The sequence below is a fragment of the Pipistrellus kuhlii genome, unplaced genomic scaffold, assembly GCF_014108245.1.
Source record: "Pipistrellus kuhlii isolate mPipKuh1 unplaced genomic scaffold, mPipKuh1.p scaffold_m20_p_24, whole genome shotgun sequence".
In the NCBI taxonomy this organism is placed as follows: Eukaryota; Metazoa; Chordata; class Mammalia; order Chiroptera; family Vespertilionidae; genus Pipistrellus; species Pipistrellus kuhlii.
In genome coordinates, this window is record NW_023425523.1 from 8,735,934 (window position 1) to 8,761,124 (window position 25,191).

The window sequence follows — 25,191 nt, forward strand, 5'->3', positions numbered from 1 at the left end:
AGGAGTAAAGCTGAGGGAGGTATGTTTCTGAACAGCAGGTGGTGGCGCTGGTCCAAGGAGAAATATATGGACCATCTTAGACAACAACATATGCCTTGCTTAGGAGGTTTTTTCCTCATTTATTATAACCAGTTCCAAGAATAGGGAGGAACTTGGCAGAAAAGCCTCAGAAGACAAGTGTTCTCTTCAGCATCTCTAACAATCAACAACCAAGTTACATTCCATTGGTGTTTGAGCCACACTGGAGAGTGTGGATGACAGGCATGTGTAAATGTTTAACCTTTTTGCCTAGTGATTTCAGTTCTAAGTTGTAAACAAACAAACAAACAAATCAGCTGTCATGTTGTTCATCACAGTGTATTAAGTTGGAAAAATCTATAATCTAAATACCTACTCATAGGAAATGGGTTACTTAATAATGGTATGATGAAATATTATGCACCTATTAAAATGATGTTTCAGAAGAGTTTTAAATTATAAGAAAACTGTTCAAGGTATATTTACTACAACAAAGCAAGCTACTAATCTAGTTCATCCAGTCTGATCTTCAGTTAACCCTTCACTTCAAGAAGAGGAACATCCTGGGTGGGATAGAACATTCTGAAAAATGCATTCCTGGAACCTTGAATAGACAACCAGCCTATCTGCTGGAGCCACATCTGGAAGGCCCTGCATGGCTGGGGAGGGAGGAAGGAAAGGGCTGGCCTGCCCGCCAGGGAGTGCCAGCAAGTGTGCACACAGAGCGCTCCAGAGCACGACCTCTCCGAGACGCCTGCTGAGCCGTTACTTGAAGGCCTACCCAGGTGTAGACCAAACTCAAGGCCTAAATCAAGGAAAAGTATTACCACATGTTCCCACACAGAGACTGAGGGAGGGAGGGCGGCTCACAGCAAGGCGGGGTGGGGGGTAGAGGTGGAAATGAGGAACCGACGGAGGAAGGGAAAAATAACAGAAGAGCTGCCAATATAAAGAATTCATTAGAGTCAAGCCATGTTGTGACCTCCACGATGAAGATGAGTGAAAATTCTTGTACGATTTAATATGCTGTGGAATGATTCCAAACCACATGCTCTTGGTGCAGACTGTGATCCTCTACCGTAGCTTCAGGGAAGTCCCGTTACTCTGCAGGCTGCTCACTTGGTCTGAGCGTCTATGTAACACGCTGGCAGGGCTGGATGAAGAGGCTGCAAGTATAGGAGCCTGGGCAGTGCCCAAGAGCTGGCAGCCTGGCTAATCTCCATGAGAAAAGACAGCTTCCTCTGGTGCCACAAGGCAGCCTACTTGCTGGGACAGAGGTGCCACCAGTCCACATTACTTATCTCTACCTCTCTCAGGTAGTCAGATTAGTCCAATGGTTTTTAAAATTAAAAGGGAAAAAAATGTATTAGAAACCTTTTCTTAAGAACATCTTCTATGAGGCAAAGGCGCCCCTCTGAAAAACAAAACTAAAAATCTGCTTTTAAATCTCACATATTAAAAAATATATCTTCTCTGGTTGGAAGTTAGAATGGGGTCCTGGGGTCTTGCCCGCTAGCTTCTCTTCTTAGGCAAATTAGGCAAATTGATCCCTATAGCCTTCACAAAGAAAGTGTGGAAACTCTAGTCCACTCCTTCAGTTTGTAAATAGGAAATGGGGCTGCTAGAGGTTGAGAGAGTTGCCCACATGCTCTGAATTAGTCAGGGGCTGAGTTAGGGTTGCAGTTATCTTCTTCTGCTATTCAGACATTTCCCTAGCCCAGTGGTCTGCAAACTCATTAGTCAACAGAGCCAAATATCAATAGTATAACGATTGAAATTTCTTTTGAGAGCCAAATTTTTTAAACTTCCAAGTCAAAGAACAATTGGTTTGGCACACTAATATTTATTATGAGTCTAAAAAATGTTATTTGGCCGGGACCGGGTTGGCTCAGTGGATAGAGCGTCGGCCTGGGGACTGAAAGGTCCCGGGTTCAATTCCGGTCAAGGGCATGTACCTTGGTTGCAGGCACATCCCCAGTAGGGGGTGTGCAAGAGGCAGCTGATTGATGATTCTCTCTCATCAATGTTTCTAACTCTCTATCCCTCTCTCTTCCTCTCTGTGAAAAATCAATAAAATATATTAAAAAAAGAAAAAAAAATAAGAAATGTTATTTGAAGATTCTTGTTGAGTTACTGGCTTTCTTAAGGCATTCAGAGTCAGGTCCTCTCTCTCTCCCTCACCGTACTTGGTCCCTTGAAGATCCTTTGCCCAGACCACAGGGAAATGTAGGTGCCTGCTGAAGCCATCATGATTTGCTGAGACTCCTCACCAAGCATTCTACTGCTCCCTCGCACTTGCCAAATCCCTTGCTTTTAGGAGGGACCATAGAACTAGTCCTGACTGATGAAATGTGAGCTGTGATGGTGAAGAAACCATGAGCAAATCTCCAGGCTCCCCCTCACTGCCACCAGCACTTGCTAGGCTGGGACCTGAGTCACTGTGATAGGCAGAGTGCCCTCCCCCGTGGACCCAGGCTGAACATAGGTCATTAATGAAATATAAACCTTGGCTGTTCTCAAGCCACTGATATTTCGGGGCTATTTTGTTATGTAGAATAACCTAGTTAATCAGGACTAATACAAAAGAATTCGGGTTAGAAGCAAGGACAGTCTGAAGACCTGCTCTGTAGGAGCTGCACTGAAGAATTCTGTTCAGGTTGAGGAGTCTCAGGATGTCAAGCAGCAGTGTGCTGGAGCTGGCTCACGCTGGCTTTAAACAGGTGATTGTGCATGTCTTTCCTAACTCTGCTTTCTGTGCCATCACCTTGGTAACTTGCAATTGGCCAAGAGGGGAGTAGTTATACCACAGAAATTGTTAATTGCTATAAATCATGGTATTTTTCTCCCCCTGCAAAACTGGTTGTTAAATATTTAGCAGCACATCACTGGTAAATATTCAAGTCTCTACAAACAGATGCAAGGTCAGAGTGGGAAATGGGACAGGAGGCTCTTCAGTAAATATAAATTCCCTAAGGTCCTTAATTGTCACATGCTTTCTGAGAGGAGGAAATTTGGGAGGGAGATACCCTGTTAGATATGGTTTTCTTCAAATCATATAGTTGACAGTCAAAATAATGTTTTTGACAGCATTTCCTAAACATCAGAATTCTGAGCTCATTTTATTTCAGTGGTTATCTTTGCACTAGATATTATAGAATGCCATCTTTTACTTTCTGTTGACAACACCTAGAAGACTTCTGTGTCTTTCCGATTTTCAGGTGAAGCAGCTGATAAGTAGTTTTTTATTCTGGCTTTTCTACTTGCTGGCATAGCACCTGGAGAAGGAACTCAATTCAACATTCGTTTTCTCCCCCTCAGCATTTGTTTTATTTTTTAAAGTATTTTCCATGTATTTCTTTACTTATTCTTACTACTCTCCATTTTTCAGAAATATAAAATGATTTAAAGTTTATTTTGTTGGGGGTTTGGTAAATTTCAAAGCCTACTGAACTATCATTTTATTATATGATATTTGCTTGAAGGCTCCAAACATGGAAGATTTAATTCTTAATATAATGCCTATATTTTTCACATATATAAGTAAGTATTACTGGTAAGAAGCTCCTCTTTGACTACTCACTCATGGCAACCCCACTCCTTACAGTATTCCTGGCTCTGAGAAAAGTACAGAGAAGTGACCAAGAGGCCGGCAATGCCATCTGTCCCTATTCTGCTGAAGCCAAGGGAAAGGTCTTGCTTAGCTATGTAATATCACAAATTAGTAAACACTCTTCTCTCTAGTCGCATTTCTACTAATTTTTCCTGGCCCTTTCCCAGTGCTTTCAACTGTGAAATGTGGGTGGTCTGGTGGTGGCGGTGGGTGCTTACATACCAACTTAAGAAAAACATCTCATAAAAACTTGATTTCTTTTATTTTATAAGGAGTTATAAAATCATTTTGATTGACATATCACATTATTTGGCTTGAATATTAAATATCATTCGGTGAATAGCTTATGTTTCATTGCATTGCCAACTGACATCTGCTAAAAATAAGGTCTTAGGATACTTTCCCAGCTTAGGTTAGTCTGAGAAACAGTCTTGCCCTAACCTTCTTGACCTTGTTTTCTTCCTTTTTAAAATGAGGGGTTTGACCCGATGATTTATGGGGTCCCTCCCACGTCAAACTTTCTCTGATTCTACTTGGGCACATGCAGAGGTGAAAGTGTATTCATTTCTGCAAGACACATTAATTGCCTACTAGAGATCAAGCACTATGACAAGGACAGTTAATAAAAGATTCCTGCCCTCAAAGAAATTCTAATTTAATGGGGAAGAAAAACAAGTAAAAAGTCAGTCACAAAACAGCAGACTAAATGCAAGAGGGAAATAATGGATACAAATGGAGGACATGGGATAGACACCTAATCCATTTTGAGGGAGAAAGATAATAGAGATTAGGATGAAAGTGATATTAAGTGCACGGAAGGCTGGAACTAAGGTGAGGCAAGAGAGGTACCTAGAGTGAAAAAGGAGAGCAGGTGTTTGCTCTCAGGATCATGCACAGACACTCCAGTCCCAGGCCCTGGGTATGTAACAGTATGCTCCAGTTTAGCCATGAGGAAGGTGACAGAAACTATTCCAGGAAAAGGGAGCAGTGTGTGCAAATGCTTCAACACAAGAGACAAAACTTTAGGAAATTGTAAATTCCTTAGTATTTTGCATTTGTGAGTAGAGTTAAGGTTCTAGATGTGAAAGATGAGAGACAAATGGTCTGCTCATGAAGTGTTTTATAAAATATTAGAGGTCCTGTGCATGAAATTCATGCACAGGGGAGAGTGTGTTCTTCAGCCCAGCCTGCACTGTCTCCAATCTGGGGCCCCTCAAGGGATGCCTGACTATTTGGCATCCCTCTCACAATCCAGGACTGCTGGCTACAAACCACTCGCCTGCCTGCCTACCTGATTGTCCCTAACTGCTTTGCCTAACAGCCTGATCATTACCTAACCACTCCCTGGTCAGCATGATCAATGCCTAACTGCTCCCCTGTGGTGGTTTGCAGGCTGGCCACACCTCCCAGCAACCCAAGCATAGGCCAGGGTGGGCTGGAAGCAGGTATCTAGGATTTATTTGTCTTCTATAATTGAAACTTTGTAGCCTTGAGTAGAGGCCAAGGTAGGCCAGGGCAGTGGGAAGCTTGGCTTCTTCCATCACTGGGGGCAACCCAAGCATCCTTCTGGCTCCAGCTCCACAGCTGCTGCCATATTTGTTGGGGTTTATTATATTTCCTAAGCGACCATTAATACTAAATGACCAGAACAGCCAGTCAAGCAGTCGCTATGACACACACTGACCACCAGGGGGAAGATGCTCAATGCAGGAGTTGCGCCCTGGTAGTCAGTGCACTCCCACAGCCAACCTCCCATGGCCAGCCAATCTCTCATGGTCCCTCCTCCTGTCCCTCTAGCTCCATCTGGCAGCCGGTAAGACCCCAAGCCCTGGCCAGCAGCCAGCAACTGGCAGGCCACAGCCAACAGCCAGCAGGCCCTGGCTGGCCTGGCCCTTATCAGGACTGGGTGAGATGGCCCCCATAGGCCCTGATTGCAAGCCAGGCCTAGGGACCCTACCCGTGCACAAATTTTGTGCACCGTGCCTCTAGTTACAAAATAAAAGCACATCTTTGGAGCCATAATTTGATGGAGGGTGGGATATGTAGCATTGTCATCATGCCTTTGCTGCAATGGATTTCTAGTCACTAAAGAATTTGTGTTAGTTTGTCATTTGTCATTAGTTGTTGAAGCTAGTGGCTTTGTACTCTTATCGCATAGAAGAGCTCAGAGCCTCTTCTGCCTTATGATTTTGGAGAGCACATCACTGCTCATTCCTGAGCAGAGGGGGAAACTAGGCAGATGGTAATTTCTCTTCCCCTCTAAGTTACAAAGGCCAAAAATTGCTGACATTTTTGGATGCCCCTGTCTAAATGTTCACACATGAGAGAAATTTGCTTTCTCCAGGAAATGAGTAATAAATCTCTCTCACCAAGTGAAGTCACTGCATCCTGAAATGACAATCATCAGCTGAAAAGGAGGGAATAAAAACAATATTTCTTCCCTCCATGAACCCTTATTTCTCTCAGACAATAGGGGACACCACTAGGCAGACGTCTCAGGCTTCTTCAGGAATTGCCCAGAAACATTACTGGCTGTGACCAAAAGACCATGGCAAACTGCCCAGGTGTGAAATGTTTAGCCAGGGTCATTGCTGGAGGGGCTCTGCCATGAGAGGCAAGTGGAATGAGAAAGCAGGCCAGGCACATGCACATGTGGCCCATGTTTAGTGGAGGGGTGGGAGAGTAGGAGGAAATATTTGTACATATGTCCTTCAAATATTTTACATCTTTATCTTGCAGGGTGTGTGTGTGTGTGTGTGTGAGTGTGTGTGTGTGTGAGTGTGTGTGTCCCAACTTAAGAAACTGTATTCTTGAGAAACAGCTCCTACCTAGATCTCTACTAAATTGCCTCCCTCTACCTGAAATTTTACAAATTAATCCAAAGCAAGTTCCTATATGGGGGTGTGGCAGGTATTTATTTCCTGGTGTGGAAGATGTATTAACATGTGTCTGTTTTATAGATAAAGTAATTCTATTTGATATTGAAGAGGTAGGTATAGCACAGAAGTTAGGAGATGCTAGGCAATTCTAGGCTTGATTCCTTGCTGTGTTATTTACCAGATGTACAACCTCATGAGGCCTCAATTTCCTCATCTGTGGGGATTATAATGGCATTGCCTCATGGTTATTGTGAGGACCCAATGAGATGTTTGTAAAGTATACAGCAAGAGCCTGTCACAGGGTGAGTGCTCAATACATATGAACAATCGGAATTACTGAAATTATTTGTTATGGAAATAATTTTAGAAGTGATTCAGATATTTATTGTAGGCACCAAATGATCACAGATAGATACAAGAGGGTTGATTAGACAATTTGCAGGAATGAAACAGTTTTTAAAAGGCTAGTTTGCATTGTTCCAAAGGATGCTTTAATAGTATTAAGACCTAGAATATGAATTAAGACTTAAGAGTTCATTGTAAGCATGCATATAAGAAAATTTTAGAATCATCTCAGTTTTTGTTGATTGAGGTGGTTATGTTTAATTCTCATGAACACACTAATTATATTGACATTTTCCATAATATAGTTTATTGTACTAATATGTCTTTCCCCAGAGCAGAAGTATCTCAAACTGAAGCAAGGAATATAAATAAATACGAACATCTGGTAGAGGAGCAGAAGCAGATGTGCAGACTGAGGTACATCAAAGAAAGGCCCATTATTATCTTGGTGACTGGTTAATGCTGCATAATAAAAACAACTCATAGAAATGGAAATTAATTGTCTAGAGGTGTCAGTTCATATAAGAAGATATTCTAAAAATAAGAAATATTATTTAAACAATAAATGACTACAATGGATATACTTACTGCTCATACTGATCAAGGGCATCAATAAAAGATGTCTTTAGGACAGAAATGCCAAGTGTTTGGTTCTGTTCATTGGAGAACAGTTTCTTTAGATGTGTAGATAGGAGCATCTCTCTAATATTTTTTTTCACATAGCATTGCACATCCTAGATAAATTATTGTTTCTGAGATGATAGGTTACATGTGGTGATTAGTTGACACGTTTAATGCTGTTATATACACTCAACTATGTGTCTATAGGACTGCAGATTTAGAATGATCATGGGACATACCACTGATTAATGCAAGGAACAGTGGAATGGCCTTATTCCCAGAATGAGTCTATCTAATGTCATGTAAGATGAAATTATAGGCCTTCAAGTCTGAGGTCAGAGAATTGGACAGAATAATAACAGGACTTTAGATTTATTGATCATAAATCTCAATATATTTGCTTCCTTTGACATGCTGCAAGACAGGAAAGGGGGCTATGTGTGCTGCTGCAAGAAACTTCTCTAGTATCTTGTTGATGACTTTTATAATTTTTTTCTGAAACCCTTATGGATAAGTTCTACAACAAGTGATGGGTGTGATGTCTTTCTTCTAATGGTTTTAAAGGTGACAAAAGGTTCAAACCCTAAACTTTGGGTAGCTTGAGAATTACCTTCAAATGCACTGAGTCTTCACTGTACATGGGAAAATGCCCTTCAGTGTGAATCCTCCAATCTGATTGCCATGGGTTAATAAAAATACTCTGAAACCCCTTCATCAAAAGACACAAACTAAAGTGGAATGCTGTCCTAACAAGTATTAAATCATATAGCTGTAACTTAAGTAAAGCTGGGTACCTAGAGGCACAGAGCAGTATTGCCACCCCACAAACAACTCCATAAAACACTGAACTTAAGAGAAGACTTACTGAAGGTCTCTTGAGCGGGAAGCAAAGAAGAGATTTTTTAAAAAATTGGAAAACTTCTTAAACTCTCCTTTTCTATCTCTACCAAACTCTAGACCAACTCACTCTCCTATTTAACCCCTTTCCTCCCACCATCTTTCCCCAGGATGTAATAATTCATTTTCTTACATAGCATAACCTATAGCATTCTCTCTTCTTTTTAAGTTCTGCATCTTGGCCTGTGCCTGTCCTCAGCATGTTCAAAGATCAACTATAGAAATGCAACAAATGATCCTCCTTGGCAGGAAAATACTGTCAATACTTAGGATTTTTTTGTGTGCTCATCAATAGCATTAAAATGCCACTTTTTAGAACAACAGAAGAAATGACACAATCCATATACAGCAAATGCTAAATGTGTCACTGAGGCAGGCAGTAAGAGAGGAAAGTCCTCACTTTCAGTCAGGGTGATAAAAAAAATTGATGGGGAAGGTGGATGAGAAGTGGATGGAGCTTGAACCAAGTACGACAAAAGAACCAAAGGATGTTATAGTTAAATCAAATGTCTTAAGATTATATCCTAAACATTACAAATGCAAGCTCCTTGAAGGCAGAAGAATTTGAAAAGTTCTTGGCACATCAGTACTAGAAAGTAAATATTTCTGGAATGAATTTAATCAGCATCTGTGGAATATAATTCGAGGGGTAAATTAATGTTTGTGACATGTAATTTGAATGTAATCTTAATGAAGACAGTAATCCCTTCTGAGATACTCTCTATAGCAGTGTTTTCCAGACCTTTGGACTACCATCATAGTAAGAAATGCATTTTAATTTGCACATAATTCTATGTGTGCACATGTATGCACACCAGGTGAACACTTCATAAAGTAGGCTTGTCTTTATATTTACAATGCACTGCAAATTTCTACTGTATTACAGTTTGTGGAAAACAATGCTGATCCCAGACCCACTCAATAGATTTCACAGCCAGTCATGGAGAGTGGCAGTTAAAGAAATTGATTGCTCTGGAGTAGAGTACAAGAAAAAAAATAAAACAAAATAAATAAATAAAAATGAACAGAGAAGCCAAACAGTTGCTCTAAGGGTGTTAATTTGCCTGGATATGACAATAGCCATCCCATGGATAACTGGATATAGAGTGTGAGTCCTGGAGGGCATTTAAATAGCCTTAAAAATAGGAGGGGGAAAGTGGCCACAGCAAAAACAAATGCGAAATAAAACAAAATGTGTAGGCTAAAGAAAGCTAGTTTGGACCTAATTTGACCCTTGGTCAGTTGCTTTGTCACTTCTGCTCTAGAGGGCAGAATGAAATGGACATTTTAAACAAACTGCAATTATCTGAAATGTGAGGGTTTAATTTCACTCTAAGTCAATGAGTTTCCTCATCTACTTTGTTTCTTCTCTCTTTAGTCATATTAACAGTGATAGAAAGAATGGGACCTTTTAATAAAATAGAAATGACTATATTAAGTTTAAAATGAGATGCACTGATTAATTTATCCAACTCCCCTGTTCCATGGTGTGTATAACTGTTGTCATTTGGGTCATTATTATTTTGAATATAGCCCAGGCTTGAAAATATTTTAAATTCCAATGTTTAAGTTTTCCTTTTGATATGAAAATACCGTTTCTTTCTTTTAAAGTTCAATTAGGGCTACACATGATCTTAAATCCTGCTTTCTTGTCCCACTTATACACCCTGAGACTGGTTTTTATTTTGCACAGATATAAATTTTAACTTAAAATAATTTCCACACCTACTTTGTTTGGTTAAAAAAAGCTATGAAACATTAAATTTAATTTATGAAACCCTCTATTTGTGTTCCAGTCCTCTGCACATACACACCATGGTAACGCTGTGTCTCTATATGCCAATGACATTAAAGTTTCTGGCAAAACTCAATATGCAATCAATTATCACCTGTCACTAGTGACTTTTAAGATCCAGCCAGATATTTTGGAAATACCGTTTAGCTCCACTGAGAAGAAAAACCTCCCACCGAAAGTAGTATGGCCCTCCTCCTTCAATCTCTTAATCAAAGGAGTTGGACAACTTTCAGCTTAGTCAACATGAAATTGAGTCCAGGAACTTACATTTTAAAAAACAAATAAAATTTTAGGTATTTCAAAAACGGGTTCAAGAATATGTCTGTTGCTTAGAGAAGAAATGATTTTAAAATTTTTTCATCATTTTTTTCTCTGCAGGGGAACAAGAATCTTAGACACACCAGTCAGAGGTGGGTGCCTCTTTCCCCCTTTGCTTTAATGCATGTTTTGATTTCAAATTCACCAATTGAGAATAACTGGGATCTGCCTCCTAGGATTCTAATCGTGTTGTAACTTTGTTTTATTTTCTTATTCTTAATTGCTTTTCTCAGAGAAAATAAAAACTAATCATTATCATAAAAGCCAGAGAAAAATCACTACTATTCCAACATAATGGCTTTTCTAGGTTTAGACATATTTTTGCTTGCTAAAATATTCTCAGACAGCTTTGTAATCTTCCTTTCCTCTAATTAATAACATTGTGATTACCTCTTTATAACATGTTTAACTGACTCCTCTCTCTATCAACAGCAGGAGGCTGTAACGAGGAGAGTTTCCACATCTCCCCCAAAATTGCAGATTGCCAAATGTAATGAGATATAACTCATGCTGGTCCACACTTACCAACATTTACTCTCTCTGCTTACACACTCATTCCTAAATACTCAGCAGGTGCCCCGCGAGGATCACACACCACTTGACCCCACTGTGTGTAGTCTGCTGGAACCAGTGATAATGAATTGAAATTGATTATGTAGAGAGGTAAGAGGCATAGTCTGTTACTTGGTGACAACAGCATTTGCCTCATAGAGAGGTCAGAGGATTACTGTTTTTAAACATAAGTATTACTACAGCACCAGAAAGTTGAGAAGTTACTTTAGATCATTTACTTCCTGAATTCAGGTATTTTGGGATTAGCAAATTAGTTACAGGGGTCAGGAAGTGAACAACTAGTGAATAATGCTAAGTTCATTGTCGCATATGCAGTAGATGTTTAGTAAGTGCCATCAGGAATTAATGATCTTCCTGGACAATTTGAATATGAATAGATAAAGCCAACTTTTCTCAGTTTCAAAAGCTGCAGTAAGTTCCCTGAGGAGGAATTTATTATGGATCATACTGCCTCGCATTGCTGCATGGACTCTCTGAAAATGATTCTGTCTTTGCAGATTGATTCCCTGGGTTCAAGTCTCAATATACTCACTTGTGAGGAGTCTGAACTAGATGGTCAGATGATATATTTCAGCTTCAACATCTCAAATGCCTCTAGTCTAATTCGATCTGCATTTAAGGAATAGGCTTTTGAGACCTCCAGGGGGCAGCCCCATACCAGTTGTGATGAGGGATAGGGTCAGACTGTTCCAGAGAATTTCTCTTCCTTGCTCAGACAAACAAAGGTGTCCCACAAACAAATGATGACATGGACATTTACATGAAGTACATAGCACTGTCCAGGGACACAGCTTGGGGTGGGTGACTGTGGGCAGAGGTGAGCCGTCTTTATTGGTGGCTAAATAGTACAAGCTCCTAACCAAGAGTTTCAGTGAGGCTTTCAGATATTCTCAGTGAGTTCTGGAGACCTGCAGGAGATTGTGTCCATGAAATGACTGCAGGAGGGTGATCATGTCACACCGGTCTTGTTTCCCAGGGTTGGAGGGCACACAAAGCATGCACATTCACTGTGTATTTGTATGTATGTGTATTATTAAACATGCACACTCGGAACAATATGTAAACATCATTCAAATACCTGCATTTTGAATACAGGCCTATAAAATTATCTTAACTGTCCATGGCACGAATAGCCATTCAAGGCTACATCCTGCAAACCTCTCCAGTACCCAAACCTCTCCAGTACCCCCAAAAAGGGGGAGGGGATGCAAACATTTAGATGCTTACGTTGTGTTCTTAGATATCCTAAAATTTAAACTCACTAAAAGCAAGAGATTCATTAGTGTTTTTTAACACCCTCCCTCCTACCCCCCCCCCCCCCCCCCCCCCCCCCTCCCGGCCAGAGTATGTTGAATAGTCATAGTTGCTCAATAGCAGATTCTAGAATCTATGGGAGCCAGGAGTTCTGGAGGAATTAACACTTAATTCAGGCCATTTTAGATTCTATAGATTTGCACTTTTTTCCTTAGGGAGATAATCAGAAAGGATTTTCTATTGATAGAGTAATTGTTGAAAGTGGATTAAATTCCAGAAGTATTTATCAAGCTTTCCCCACTTTCCACCCCAAACACAGCAACACCCCGCTTCAGAGTCAGAGACTGCAAGATTTATCCCTTCTGACTCTACACATCTATACCTCCGTCAGGAAGTTCAGGACTCCCAGGCCATTCCTAGTCACCAGACTCTCTTCCCTAAACTCAGCCACTTGCTCAGCTCTCTTCAACACCAGGCACATTTGCTGTACCCTTCGGAACTCAGTGTCCATATTCAACAAAAATCCTCTTATCCTCAATTCCTTCATTCTCTTATCTTGACCAAACCTGGCTCTTCCCGGGGATACTTTCTTTATAGCTTTCAAAGGCAGTGTCTGTTTTTTCCTCCATCCAGGTGCCTGAGGTGTTCCCCTTACCCTTCATTCATTAGCTTCACTGGCTCTTCCAGAAGCCTCTCTTTCTCCCCATTCTCTCTCCCCCTCACCCACCTTGCACTTCCTGCCAAACTCACTGCAAGTTCCTGCTCTTAGACTGAACTGTCTAAGGTCCTTTTTTATTACAGTAGCTACAAACTTCTAGATCATTCCCCTTCAACCCTAAGCTACTTTAGCACCTTGCTGATGCCCCTCCACTCCTTAAAACTACTCCTGTAATAATTCATAACATTTTCAAATTCTTAGAGGCAATTAATGTCCTAAAAATCTGTTCTTTGGCCCCCTACACTTACTAACCTACTTTTTATTTTATTTTATTGATTTCAGAGAGATGACTGGAAGGAGAGAAACATGGCAGTAAGAGAGAATCTGTTGCTTCCCACATGTGCTCTGACTGGGGATTGAACTCAAAACCTGGGTGTGTGCCCTGATTGGGAATTGAATCTGCCACCTTTTGGTGTACAGGATGACACTCCAACTGACTGAGCCACCTGGGCTTGGCTAAACCTCTCATTCTTACAGTGCTACTCCAGTTTAGTCATTACTAATCACTGCAACTACTCCAGATTCCAATTCCAAAGTAACTCCATAACCAGCACTTCCTGTCTTTTTATTGCACTCTATTTAGTCTCCCATCTCCAGCTGTTTCTCAACTACACAAGAAGTTACAATCTATTGGTCCTACTCCATTTTCACCATCAGGCATCTTTCCTCATCTCCTTTTCCCCCCTATTGCCTTCCACTCTCTGGTTCATCATTATCATCAAGACCTTGAACACATACTCAGTTCTTTCATTCCTCTCTCCCTCCACCATATACATCTAGCAAAATCACAACTCTAATTAAACCAAAATCTCATATAATTCTCAAGTAGCTGAATATCTGCACATAGCTGAATAGAAAAACCACGTAACTTTATGGATGGTTCTCACATTAAGGCCACAGCCACTCACTCTAGATGGGCCCTTGTGCTGCCCTGGAAGTCTTCTCTACTTCTCTTTACAATAGTCACTCCCCCACTCTCCCAGGCGCCTCTTTTGCTTTCTTCTCAAACAGGTAGCATCCCCTCCAAATTCCCCATTGGCCACTAATCTGCCTTATTTCATGAAGAAAACACTAAACCTAGAAAACCAGGTACTCTGTTTCCACATTTACTTCCTTCCATCCTCTTTGTTATGAATGTGCTAACCTTTTACACATGCACTTGAGTTCATCCTCTCTTCCCTACCCAAGAGCATCCGCTATGGGTTGAATTATGTCCTTCAAAAATTCGTATGTTGAAGTACTAACCCACAGCACCTCTGCATAATAAACAATTATAATAAATGGATATTATAATAATAATAACTTACACTCATACAATACTTTATAATTTACAAGGATCATCACTAAGTTTTGTCAGTTGATCTTTATAATAATTATATGATGGGTTTTATAGATGACAAACTTTAAGTTCGGTAACTTCAACCTACTTTTTTGAGATACACAAGTAAGCAGATTAAAGTTAAAATTCATACTTATTCTGTTTATCTGTAGAGGTCATACCTCTCTAATTTCCCCACCTCCAATAAAAACCCAAGTTTATGTTGCTATCACTGTGTTCAAGGTAGGCAGGAAGTGAAAGGAAAGGGAAGCCAGTATTCCTGAGACAGTAGCTCAGGTGGGAACTCCAAATCCTAGGGTAGCTGTATGAAGGTAAAGACAATGGAGCTGGGCAGGAAAGATATTTAAAGACAGGGATTTGCTCCCTGAAATCTTTGATATTTAGACTTACCTTCAAAAGCCATGGAAAACCATTGCTCAAAGCCCTTCTTTCATCAAGTTTCAAGTCTCTGGGATCAACAACTGCAGGCTTTTGCCTTTCTACTTCTGGTTCGGGGTATTGTGTAAACACTCGTTTAGAGCTGCCACCTCCCTCTGACAAAGTCTCACAGATGAAGTGTAAAACTGAGACTCCGCCATTCATGCTTATTAAAGGCCCCGAGGTACCTTTTACAAGAATTGGGTGATTAACATTCACAATCTTGGCCTATTTCCAACAAGGAAAAAGAAATTGTGCTTCCACATTGCCTGCTTGACTCTGCAGTTCCACTGGGTGGATTGTGCAGAAACAGAGCACAGAGTCTAAAACCATAGATTGGTCAGGGCAGAGTTATGAAAAACCCATTCTCACTACGTTTTAATTTAGAACATCTGAGGACCACCTGGATGCAGAAACCAAATTTACTCCTGCCTTCAAAGGAGAGGAGAATCAAGGCTTTAGGAGTAATTTACTTCAATCAATTTCAACCTCACTTCCCTGGACTGTTTTGTGGATCCAGCACTTTTCTCCTCACTGTGAAAGACACTGGCCCTGGGCAATGAGCAGATGGATTTTTTTAGAACACCTGGTAGATACCTACCTGGTGTTCACTCTAGGTTCTACATGGTAGGTTTAAGACTGAAATATCACACTCTTGTTTTAACTTGGGACAGATGGGACAAAATAAACAGTGTGATGATTCTAAGTTACTGCTGCAAGTGTGGAGAAAGGGTAGGAGGAGCAAGAGAGAAATTTTGCAGAAATCCACTCGGATGTCATGCATCTGAATTTCAAACCTGGTATTCTGGTTTGCATATCCTTGGCAAAAAGGCAAATTACATTTAATAAGATACATTAAATGAGGTAGTAGTGGACATCAATGGGTACTTTCTAAATGACCTATGAGTTAAATATCAATGAGTCTAGAAACACTGTAAGTTTCTAACAATCCAAGGTTCACAATCAAAGGAGAAACAATATGTAGAATGTGGACAGAACCTAAACATATTTCTAGGAATAAAGTACCCCTCAGCTGTAGTAAGCAAAGTGTTAACAGAAAAACATGTGCAACCTACGGTTTTTACTCTGAAAATTAAGTGGTCACTAGAAGAAATCCTAATTTGGGAGACATAAGAAAGGCTCATGGTGGTTAGTCATGGGGTTAACTCGCTGGGCTTTTCCATCACTAATATTTATGAAATTCATACAGAATGCTCTTTTATTCTCTAAGATAAAGAAGAAAGTGAACAAATCCACATTGCTTAAAGTCTTAAAATGTGTTTGGGTCTAAAGTTACAGCTAGAAGGTAGAAATAAATGTTTGGAAACTTAAGTGAAATCAAAGGGGAGAACAGGTTCGAGGAGTAAACCATTGCCACACATGCTTGTTTGGTCTGTTTATTTTAGGGTGAGGCCTAGCTATACTTGATTCTCCGAGGGATTTTATTTCCTTTCGTTTTCCACTCTTAGGCCCTGCTTAACACCACTTAAGCCAATAACCCTCTAGTTCTTACCCCAGGGGCCCAGTTTCTGGCAAAGTCCATTGGTGCCACTCTTCCCCTAGACCTTAGGTCATTTTAGCTATTTCAAATAGGAGGTTGCAGATGTGTAGTGAGGCATTAACTATTCAGGAATTTGTTCTCATTACAAGTAACAAAAACAAAACAACATAAAACAGGCCCCTTTCCACCAAAAATTGATTGGGTCAGAGAATATGAATGGGAACATATGAGTAGATACAGTCATAGGGTAGACAAAATTAAACTGCTTTCCACACTGTTTCTCCTTTCTTCACCTTTCTGTATTCCAGCAACAGGGTCAAGAGAAATCTTAGTTGAAAAAGTGAAGGGGCATCTCTCTTGTGTACCATAAAACTATCATTTCCTATCTGAGCTCTACTTTGGTGGCTTAATTCATCCGTTAATCAAACAGATATTGAGCACATACCATATTTGAGACACTGCCTTAAGTACTGAGGTTACAATGAAAAGCAAAGACAAGACCTGGGACACAGAAGGCAAACCATTGGGGATAGGCACAGGTTCCAGGCAACTCAGAAACAAGGTCAGCAGAAAGTGAAAAGTAAGAAGACAGGATTTTACCCTCCTCCTCCAGCAGCAACAGCTGTGGGCTCTTCCAAAGCAATTAAGCCTGTGGTTAGGATTCCAGTCCCATCTCATCTCAGCAGCCTCCCAGCCTTGGAACTTTCTGGAAGGGAGACTCTTAATCGATTGCATTCTTTTTGCCTAGGCATCTCAGATGGTGGCATTCCCAAGGCTGATTAGCTCAAAGTTCCTTCCCTGTGAAGCCAAAGCCACCATGTAATTTCTATTAGACCTGAAAATGATCCTCATTTAAAGCATAGATGAAACCCATAAGCCATTGTCTAATCATACTTAAGAATTATCTGGCCTGGGCTGTATTTCTTCATTTCTTTAGTAGTAAAATCATCCTTAGAAATATGTTTCATTCTCTGAGGACAACAAAATAGGCACGATGACAGCCTAGTTTAGAACTGAGTGCTGCAGTGAACATCAGAACTCTGGGTAAACCCTTAACTTTCCCCCTGTTCTTTCGGTATCTTTGATGTGCCAGTCTTTAAAACTGGACCTGGTATGGTGCAGATAGTAAATGATTGGGGAGGATGAGGATCTACTAAGAAAAAATAAAACCACCTCTGCCCTCTGCTCTGGAAAGGAATGCAGTCTACTGAAGAAATATACTTTAAAGTAAATAGCTAGAACCCCACACGACAGGACCATCAATAAGGGGTGTGCAGGATGTTACAGGAGCACAAAGAAGGATACTCATCGCTTGGGGGAATTTGACAAGCTATCCTAGTGGTACTTATCAATGAGCTGAATGCTGAGAAATGAAGAATACCCTGCATCGAAGGGGAAAAGACATTCAGAGTTGTTCTATAATCTTTGATTCTACTTACCTCACAGAACTACATTGGGAATGGACACATTAAATAGTAGACCTGGGAGTGCAGCACCCCCCTGAGTGCCAAAGTACTCAAGCCCCACCAGAAAAACGATGCCACATTAGTCTTAGAACTTTGGATGGCTTCTCTCCTCTGTGCCAGGGAATGCTTATTAATCTTTTTACCTTTGGCAAATGGGAGGAGAAAACCCACTCACAGCTGGCTTCTTTATCCTCTCCTGATGTTGGGACTTACACAGCTTGTGGCCACCATGGCTCTCAGAGCTACGGTGGGAGCATCAAAGGAGAGCACATCACCCCTAGGAGTGAGGCTGGTGGCCCCCTCCTTCCATTGTTACAGTGAACACAGCTTTCCAGAAGGAGCTCAGCTGCTCAGGTAGCTCTAAACACTGTGTCTAGTAAGGGTTCCCGATATTCTTCATGAACCTGTAGCTGCCATGACACTTGTTGCCTCTGTATGGGCAGAGCTTCCCTGAGGCTCAAGGACACATAGGTGTAGTGGCAACATTCAGACATTTCTAAAGCAAACCTAAGCCTCAGGATGATAGAAATGTAGTGTCAAATCAGTCAACAATGAAAAGGACAAAGATCATGTAACCCCAGAGAGGCCCTACCACAGTGCTCAAGGTCATGGCAAACTCTAGGGTTCCCATGAAGAAAGCACACTGCAAGCAAGAAGTGGAATGCTGGTCATACTGTATCCCATGCTATGTGAAATCCCTGGGCCTCTGTGTCCTTATTTATGACGTGGTAAGAAGGAGAAAACTTAGATTATATGATTCTGCAGAGCAAGATCTGATAGCTATGATTCTCTCCATTCACAAGGTATGCATGACTCTCAAACCAGGACAACTCTTAGCATATGGGAGTGGGGATTTTAAAGACTGAGTTAATAGAACGTGATTCTAAGAAATTATTTTATATAAGAAAGGAGTTTCATTGGATACACAGTCTTCACAGACAGCATTATCAATATTAACAACTGTATTGTATAAAATCAGAAAAATAAGAGTCACAGGTAGATTAAAGAAATATGAAATGTGCATAACTTAGAATGGTGTAATGCTGATGTCTCCCCTCCTTTTTGAAAAGCATGGTGGCTTCAAGAATAAGCATCAAATGGGATACATTTGCAATACCATCAACAATAAACAACATATATTAAAAAATACATGTAAAAAAGGATAAGCATCAAAGAATATGCAGGAAGCAGTTGAGTTGGAAGACATTACTGGCTCATGAGGTAGAAGACCAGGTTTTATCCCTTTCCCACCCTTTTTGACCTAGAGCATGCTGTCATTACTTTTAGGACCTTAATTTCCGTGCTCCTCAAAATAAGGGTAAGAGTGCTGGCTTCATATTGATGTCTTAGGAAAATAATTTAAAAATGACAGGTGTGCATTAAAGGCTTTTCTGAGTTAAAAGGTACAAAGGGGTGGTCCATGCCCTCTGCCTGGGTGCTGGTGGGACCACAGGTTTGGCTGTGGGGAGATGCTTCCATGGATGAGACTGGTGTGTGAGTGCATTAAGGGTTCATTGCCTGTAGAACATCCTCAATCTTCCATTGTTTTTTAAAGCCCAGTGGGGAGCAACCTCTTTCTCTCTTGGCTGCACTCTGACCCATACAGCCTGTGGGTCCCAGAGCACTGGTACTGGGCTCAGCTTGGCTTAGTTATTCACCAGGGTGGCCATTCTACATCTCCTTTCTTTCTTCTTATTCCTGTCCAATTTGCCTACTCTTTTATCCAACAAATACTTAATAAGTCCCTTCTATGTGTAAGACACTGTTCTAAGCAGTCAGTCTCTACTATATTGGAACATATATTAGGAAGACAGAAAATAGATAATGCAATTTCAGATAGAGGTTTACTACATGTGAAGAAGAAAATAAACAGGGTGGTGTGAGAGAAAGTGATTGGGGAGGTCGAGTACCCCTCTGAGAGATTTAGAGGCCTAGGGTGGGGTCCAGGAATCTGCCCTGTTAGCTGGAAGGCCAGCGGGTAATGCTGCAGCTGGTCCCTGACAACCCTTTTAGCACCACAGCTCCAGCGAATGTTCTGAGTGCGTGACCCTCAGGCCTGTGGTCTCCTTTGTGAGTGGTGGGAGTGGACTGGGGTGTGTTTCAGGGTGAAGGTTAATTGCTCTGAGCAGATTCCCACCTGAAGCTCCCTCTTCCTGGCATCCTTCCCCACTTCTAGCAGCTGCCTCCTATGCAGGGAGAGGCCTTGCCACCTGTTGGCTCTAGCCCCAAACTCAGAAGATTAGTATGCTCTTATCTGAAATGAAAGGAAGAGGAGGGAGAAGCAAAATTGTTAACATGGTTCCTCTTATCTCTCTTCTCCCAAGCCCTTTTCTAACCCCCCACTTTCCAGGGTCCTCCCCCCACCCTCTCGAATCCACTGTGAGCAGCTGCTGGCCTCCTGGGCCGATGGGCCTCTATGCCAGCTGTCTGACGTCACACATCAATCTTCCATCTTTACTGCAAATCTCTACTGATCAAATTTCACATTTCCAGGACTCTGGCCACAAAGCCCGTTTCTCTGGTATAATTAGTAATTAGAGAAAAAATGTTAGCTAGTAGACACTTGGTCCCCATCTGTCCAGCGAGAAAATTCCCACTCAAGCAGAGGCCTGGCTGCTCTGTCCAGGTGATGAGCCACTCATGGTCTCCTCTTCTGGACCAAGTAGTTCTAAGAAAGCTGTGATTCCAAGTGTCCCTTTGTCTGTGCGCAGGCCTTTCTGTGTCTCCATAATTTTTTAAAGAAACACTTCTTCCCTCTCCCATCTTCTGTCCCATACTGCTTCTAATCCTAAATCAATGGGAACATCATTAAGGGAAGTTGCTCTTACTGAAGCATGCCTCCTAGGCTGTTCCTGGTATCACCTCATGATGCCCTCCTAAAAGAGCTCTGTAGCTGCCAGTTTGTCATGGAAGGGTCATAACTGCAAAAATGGGAGGTGGGCATGTGGAGGACTATGCCATCCTGGCAGGTCTGCCAAAGTGGGGGTATTTTTAGCTGAGGGAAGTTTTTGCTTATTAATTGTTCTTGTCACTTACAAAAGGACTCATGAAATATTCCTCAAACCCATGCTCTGCAAAGCTTGGATTTTAATTATCATTACCATTACCTAAACACGGGTCAAGAGCTCAGTCTGGATACCTCAAACAAACACAAAACTGAACTTCCCAGAATCCAATGTGTCTCTAGAGAGAGGTGAGAGTTTGCTATTCTTAGTGTTGGTTGAGCCACATCAGGGGAACTGGATAACTTCTGAGACCTGATTACCGAGGACATAAAATCATGATGGTGGAACAGAGGCCAATCATCAAGCAGGTAAGAGAGTCTTAGACCTAGTCACCTGAAGAAAAATCGAAGACTCAGAGAAGAGAGGCCTCAGAGGAATGCTAGTGCTTAAGGGTTTGCATTCTGTAAGGGCTTGGACTAATTCTGTTGCACCCAGAGGTCAATGTGAGATGACAGTTATAGGGAATGGGATGTTTAGCTTGACATACAGAGCATTGGAGGCAGAGGGCTTGGGATTGAATTCTGTTTCTGTCCTTTGTTAACTTCTATGTGTAGGATGGCAGGCAAATTTCTTAGCTCTCTATACCTCATCTTAAATCAACCACCTTTAAGTACCTAATTACCAGGTGTACGAGTTAATAATTCATTTTTTTTCAATAGGTGGAGTTACATATATGTTGATATATATGCGATTTGATATGTATGTTATTTTGTTGTATTGCTCCTTCAGATTATCACTTGTTTTGATGGCAGGCAGATTTCTTAGTTCTCTATACCTCAGTTCTCTCATCTGTAAAGTGGGGATAATAATTGTGTCTAATGCAGTTGTGATAAATAAATGAGTTAACACCTTCAGCAGTTTCTGACACACAGTAAGCATTGTTGTTTCTATATATCATTACAAAAAGCTAGAGCATGATCACTTGCCTGGAATCTCAACATATCTTAGTGTTTTCCACAAAACATGACTCCCTGAAGATGCCACATGAGCAAAGGGTTTTGAAATCCAATTTTTGATGCCAGCCTTGAGTTTCATGATACACAGGACAATAAAATAATGCAACTTACTTCAATTTAACCAATAATTACCATTTATTTCACAATGAAATTCTTCTTTAGTAGAGAAATATATTGTGCAATATAGTGTTACACAAAACACACTTGAGTAGAGACTGAATGATAGAATTGGCCAATCATTTGTGCTGGTATGAGTGCAGCTACATTTGGATGGGTTGGTTAGATTTGACTTCTGCACTGATAAAGTGTCAAGTGTGTCAAAGGAGCAAGTGATGTCACACGTTAACGCCATCACTGCTAGTGTGAAGGTACCACAAGCATCACTTCTTCAAATATATTTGCCTTGAAACATACAGAAGTTTAGGAAGTGAGTGATGCAGAGAAAACAGAACATCTCATTCATTTGACATTCATGGCAGAGCTATTTGTTTCTGTCAGGCCGTCTGATAAGCAATGAGGACACAAAGATTACTGAGATGTAGAGCTATGGGCTTGCAATACAGTGGGATCATTGCCTTAGTAAATTTTAAAATTAAAAGCCCAAGAGAACAGACAGGAGGGAAAAGGAATTCTGATCAAAGGAGAGAGGTTTCTGAAAGTGAAGGTGGTTTCCGCCCAAACCTCCCTGTGAGGTGAAGAAGGGGTATATGTTATAGGTAGAGATGTGGGCCAAAAGGACAGGTACTCATTGGAGAAAGGAAGACTAGAATGGGACAGACCTGAGGGAAAGGTATCAGAGCAAAGACAGAAAGTTTTACTCAAATATAAGAAGATATCAAAAGTGATGCCACATTCAGAGAGTACCAGGTTAAGGGCTTCATAACTGAGGGGCACTGAGTTTCATATTTACTCCTACTGCTTGGGACATTACTTTAATAAACTATACTTTTTTTAAAGAACTACTTGAGACTTGGCTTCATTTTTAAGATGGGGGAGGGATGAAGTAGGGTTCTAAGACCCTTTCCTTCTCTCATTTCTGTGATTCCATGACAGTGTATAAACTGGGACTCACTGTGTTCTATGTAAATTTCACAGCCAAATACCAGCCAACCCATTCTGTGAAACTGTAAAATCTTCATCTTAAATCAACCACCTTTAAGTACCTAATTACCAGGTGTACTGGTTAATAATGCAGATTTTTTTTCAATAGATTTTTTTTTCAAAAAATCCTAATTATTATGGTTAATAATGTGAATTAATTATTAACCAATTAATAGTTCGGATAAACTATTGACCAGTTAAAATGCAGATTAACTATTAAAAATGTGATTAAAAATGTGGATTTTGTGATCAAAGAAACACGATAATTTCAAGAGAAATATCAAAAGTGCTTTATTCAAAGTAATGGCCATCGCTAGCTACACATTTCCCTATCTTCCAGGTAATTTGTGGATACCATCCCAATAGAACTTTTCTTGTTTTGAGGCAGACCATTCAGAGACCCAATTTTCCACTTCTTCATAGGTTTTGAAGTGCTGCTCAGAAAGTGTGTGTGCCATTAATCGGAACAAGTGGTAGTCTAAAGGAGCAATACAACAAAATAGCATACATATCAAATTGCATATATATCTCAACATATGTTTAACTCCATCTATTGAAATAAAAACCGCATTATTAACCGATACACTTAGTATTAGCTTTACTCTTTCCTGGCCTCTTCTTCCTTTTTCTTTTTCATCCCTTACTTTCAAAGGAAGAGATTTAACTCAGAATTCCAAGTGTGGCCCCCAGTAGGGGTGCACAGATAATTTATCTTCTGTCCACTGGCATGGTGGTTCTGTCTCCAACTAATTGTCTTGCCACAAAACATTGCAAATGCATGTGTTTCTGGTTACTTCCTCCCAAATGCATTACTTTGCATTTTTTTTCAAAGTTGAATTCCATTTCATTATTTTCCACCAATATTTCTATAATCTTTTAATATCATTCATGTGTTCACTGCCTGCCCACACTGGGTCTGCTTCTCCTAGCTTGGTACCATCTGCATGTTCCATTAATCTTTTTAAAGAACACTGGATCTCTTACTTTGCCCCATATCTCTTTGCCTACTACCTCCCAGCCCAGTGCTTAGTTCTAATAATGGCTCTCAAATCCTTTCCCTCAGAAACATTACTTTACAAATTCACTTAAAAATTTCGAATGCTAGCCCTGGCCAGGTAGCTCAGTTGGTTAGAGCATTGTACTAATATGCCAATGCTGTGGGTTCAATCCCTAGTCAGGGCACATACACAAATCAATGAATTCATACATGAATTCATACATAAATAGAACAACAAATCATCTCTCTCTACCCTCTCTCTCTAAAATCAATAAATGCATCCTCAAGTGAGGATAAAAATAGTTCCAAATGCTACTTCCTCTTGGATGCTATCATCAAAGTAATATCATTCAATATCTCACTTTTATAGGTGAAGAAACAGGCCCAGAGTACACAGTCGATAAGATAGTCTGGAAGAAACCAGCACTAAGGTTTCAAGAGAGAAGAGGGTCCGTAAGAATCTCACTAAGCCCTGGCCAGATGACTCAGTTGGTTTTAGCCAAATTCCTGGGATTCTTCTCCAGTCTTCATTCACCTTAAAGAATATAAGTGGTTTCTTCCATTTATCTTTTCCATGCCTCATGTTGTAGCCGATTGTTTTCTGTTAATTCTTATGCACTCAGAATTTCCAAACACCCACTAAACTTACTTACAATTCATCTTATATGAACCATTTATATGGCTTCTTAATTTACTGATCTTTTCCTTGATTTGTGCAAGAGATCCAAGTGTTTAGTCCATTATTTTCTTAATTTATCGTATAACTGGAGTGAGACTTAGGCAACAGAGAATACATATATATTTTTAATTGATTTTTTTTTTTTTTTTTTTACAGTGAGGAGGGGAGAGGGATAGAAAGTTAGAAACATTGATGCAATGAGACAGAAACATCAATCAGCTGCCTCCTGCACACTCCCTTCTGGGGATGTGCCCACAACCAAGGTAATGCCCTTGACCAAAATTGAACCTGGGGCCCTTCAGTTTGCAGGCCGATGCTCTATCCACTGAGCCAAACCAGTTCAGGCTCACTGACTTATTCTTAAAAAGTTTTCTCCTGTGTCTTTTCACATCACAATGATCATAAACAACAAAAATCTTTATTCTTTATAGACAGTTATCCTAGCATTAAGTCATTCTGACTTTTTTATGCCAAGTTTTCACTCCAAATCTTGACTGAATCTGGGTCTACATGATACCAAAACAACCAAATGAACAAGAATAATTCAGTTGCACCACTCAAGATGTTTCTCCACCAAATCCAGATGTTTGGCAAGTGTAGACAATACTTCTGAATAATGATTCCCCCTACCATCAACATTTTAATCTTAGTGCTTTAATTGATAGAGATACTGGTGGACTGTGTGCATTCCATAAAGAATGG